We start from the raw sequence: 3,974 nt of genomic DNA, 5'->3' as shown, positions 1-3,974 counted from the left end.
TTACCCATGTCACCCCTTCGCAAGGTGACACAGCTTGGTGCCAAAAGAGGACCCTAAGCCTGTGGTTTGTCCCATGGGTGGACATGAGAGCAAAGTGAGCACCTGGCTTCCTCATCCCTGTGGGATGATCCCCAGGAGATGACTTCCATCCTGCCCCATGCAGAACATGGAGGGGTGGGGACAGAGATCACCAGGGCAACACCATCTGGGGGGCAGTGAGGAACAGCTAGGGGCAGAGATAGAGGAGGGAAATTCACAAGCAGCCTGTGGATCTCATAATCTGGACACAGTCCTTTTCACTGGCTTGCACACCCTACCAAGAGGCCTGTCCATGAAACCTTCAGGACAACCTGCCTGCAAACTCACCATTAGCCAGTGTACTCTGCAAGCCCCTGTGCGTGGCCCCCTACAAGCTCTTGCAAATGATGTATGTGAAACCCTACTGACAGCACAGAGATCTCAGTAGTAGGAATGGATGTCAGCAGCTAACTGGAGTCTGAACTGGACTGGGTGTACAGCCTTGAAACTTCAAGGTACTGCCCAAGGGAACATGAACAGGAGGCTCTAAGCACCCAGCTTGGCTTTGGGGGATCAAGAGAAGACACACAATCCTAAGGCTTTCCCCCTTAGAGGGAACAAGAGGAGCAGAGATAGCACATCCCTGGGTCTCTAGCTGAGCTGACAGGTAAACGTCAATCTTACCTGAAGCCAGTCACTAAAAGCTGGAGCTGCTGGCACATTCTTCAAATGCAAAAATGACAAGAGGCTTTGGGGAACACAAAATCTCTAGGAAACATGGCCCCTCCAAAGGAATGAGATCAAACTACATTGGTGGAGCACAAAGAAACGGGAATTGATAAACTGCCTAACAGAGAATTCAAAATCACCATCTAAAAGTAGCTCAGTGAACTACGAGAAAACATGGACAACTAAGTTAAATCAGGAAAACAATGCTTGAACAAAACATGAAGTTTGATAAAGAAATAGCAAGCGTGAAAAAGAACCAAACCGAAATGTCTGAACTGAAAGTCCAACAAAGAGTTTCAACAACAGAGGTTTAGAAAAAAACATTTCATCAATAAAGAAACACAGTGGCAAATAAGCACACGAGAAGATGCTGAGCATCGCTAGACATCAGGGAAGTGAAAATTAAAGCTGCAATGAGATACTACTACATATAAAATTAAACAGGTGACTGTATCAAGTGTAGATGAGGAGGTAGAGGAATTGGACCTCTAGAATATTGATGGGACTGTCAAATGGAAGGATTGTTGTAAAGAAGTAGCTTCTGAAAATGTTAACTATCTACTGCCATGTGACCTAGCTATTCTTTTTTTTTTTTTTAATTATTTAAGACCTTTATTAACAGGTGCTTGCAGTTTGTTGACTTTTTTTTTTTTTTTTGAAAAAATCAAGCTGTAAACTTTTATTACAAATTAAAAATGAGGTTCTTAAAAATCTCAACTTGACCAGATATGAAACAATTTAAAAACCTTTAAAGGTGTATTGAGAAAAAACAGGCTTTTTTTTTTTTTAAAAAAAACACGTTTGTCATTACCAAAAAGAGACGTCTTTAGGTAAAAATAATAAAAACCCCATGCTGCATAGATAATGTAGATAGTTCTAGTTATCTGGTCAACAGGCAAAAAGCAAGCACTTAAGGTCTTCAGCTCCAATCTTTTGTTCATTTCTTATTGCTGGAATTTCATATTCATTTCTTCTTGTTGGATGACTAAACCGGATGATGGTAGAGATGGTAAGCCGGCATTTACTCAGCCCCGCCCTGCTCAGCCTCGGGAGCGGACGAATTCTCAGCTGGTGGATCGGCTGCTTTTGTCTCTTTGCCATCTTGTGGTTTAGGGTTTTCTGGGCGTCTGCGTCGGTAATTGAAGTTGGCGGCGGTACCGACGTTGAGGTGGTTGCTGACCTTGGGTCTCATCTCCTTGATTTTCCTTATCTTCTTCATTGCCGTCCTCTCTGGGCTGTCTTTGGCGAGGAGGGCCCCTGCGGAATCGTGGTCTATAACCCCGATACATATTCTGTCTCACTGGTCTACCTTGTTCTCCTGCACCCTGGTTGTCAGCACCCTCCATCACTTCTCCCTGCACAGGAGGGTTGGAGTACTGTGGTCGACGCCCATCGGGTCTCCGCATGTAGTAAGGTGGGAACCTCCGCCTGCGGTAGGGCCGGCGCTGTTGGGCCTGGCCTTCGGGAGCGCTCTCCGATCCCTCGTTCTTTTCCCCACTCTCACTATTCTGGTAATTCTGCTGGTAACTGCGTGGAGGACCCCTGCGACGTGGATAGCGCCTATAATGGTTACGGTCTGCTGCGTATTTACTGCCTTGCACTGGAACTCCACCGGGGCCTGTAACATTTGCTGCCTCCGCACCCTTTTCTCCTTCAACAACATCAAACTCCACAGTCTCTCCATCTCCTACACTGCGAAGGTACTTCCTGGGGTTATTCTTCTTTATGGCAGTCTGGTGTACAAATACATCTTCCTTGGTGTCATTCCTGTTGATGAAACCATATCCGTTCCTTACGTTGAACCATTTTACTGTTCCCAAAACCTTCGTTGCGGTGACCTTCTTGTCCCCGCCGGCAGGCGCCGCCGATGTGAGGCCGCCCGGGCCGCCGCTCCCTGCGCCGCTGCCCGTCGTGCCGGGCTTGGCGTCGGCAGCGCTGAGGGCGGGGGCGGCGGGCGGCTGCCGGGTCTCGGCCTCGCTGCTCATGGTTGCGGCGATGGTGACTGGGGCCGGCTGCGGCAGCTGCGGCTCCTCCCGGGGTGTGATGGTAACTAGGCCGGCGGCGGCGGTGGGGCTGCTCAGGGCTCTCTGGGGTCCGCTCTCCGCTCCCGCTACCGATCGAACTCTCTTTTTGTTTTTTTTTTTAAAGTCACTCAGTCATGTCCAACTCTTTGGGACCCCATGGGCTATACAGTCCATGGAATTCTCCAGGCCAGAATACTGGAGTGGGTAGCCTTTTCCTTCTCCAGGCGATCTTCCCAACCCAGGGGTCAAGCCCAGGTTTCCTGCATTGCAGACAGATTCTTTACCAGCTGAGCCACAAGGGAAGCCCAAGAATACTGGAATGGGAAGCCTATCACTTTTCCAGCAGATCTTCCCCTCCAAGGAATCAAACTGGGATCTCCTGCATTGCAGGTGAATTCTTTATCCACTGAGCTTCCCTAGCTATTCTACTCAGGAGTATTTACCCAAGAGAAATAAAAGCTTATCCATAGGAAGATTTGCACAGGTTCATAGCAGATTTATTTATTTATTTTTCTTTAATTTTTTAATTGAAGGATAATTGCTTTACAGAATTTTGTGGTTTTCTGTCACATCAACAAGAATCAGCCATAGGTACACCCATGTCCCATCCCTCCCGGACCTCCCTCCCATCTCCCTCCCATCCCAGCCTTTAGCCTGTCACAGAGCCCCTGTTTGAGTTACCTGAGTCATACAACAAATTCCCATTGGCTATCTATTTTACATATGGTATTATAAATTTCTATGTTATTCTCTCTCCCTCCCCTTCTCCCTCCTCCCCTCCCCCCATGTCCATAGGTCTGTTCTCTATGTTTCTCCATTGTTGCCCTGAAAATAAATTCATCAGTGCCATCTTTTCGGATTCCCGTATATATATGTGTGTGTGTGTGTGTGTGTGTGAGTACATGATATTTATATTTCTCTTTCTGACTTAGATTCTTTTTATGCTGACCTTTTGTTCTAATTTATTTTTTATTGAAGGATAATTGCTTTACAGAATTTTGTTGTTTTCTGTCAAACCTCAACATGAATCAGCCATAGATATACAAATATCCCCTCCCTTTTGAATCTCCCTCCCATCTCCCTTCCCATTCCACCCCTCTAGATTGACATAGAGCCCCTGTTTGAGTTTCCTGAACCATAGAGCAAATTCCCGTTGGCTATCTATTTTACATATGGTAATGTAAGTTTCCATGTTACTCTTTC

The 3,974-nt window shown here is 46.6% G+C and overlaps 1 pseudogene; it reads right to left on the bottom strand.

Moving 5' to 3' along the window:
• Positions 1-1,653: 1,653 nt before the first annotated feature.
• On the bottom strand, positions 1,654-2,866 carry LOC133070466 (Y-box-binding protein 1-like; annotated as a pseudogene).
• Positions 2,867-3,974: the final 1,108 nt, after the last annotated feature.

The sequence above is a fragment of the Dama dama genome, chromosome 15 (assembly GCF_033118175.1).
Source record: "Dama dama isolate Ldn47 chromosome 15, ASM3311817v1, whole genome shotgun sequence".
NCBI classification, from domain to species: Eukaryota; Metazoa; Chordata; class Mammalia; order Artiodactyla; family Cervidae; genus Dama; species Dama dama.
This window is presented reverse-complemented; position numbering and strand designations above follow the sequence as displayed.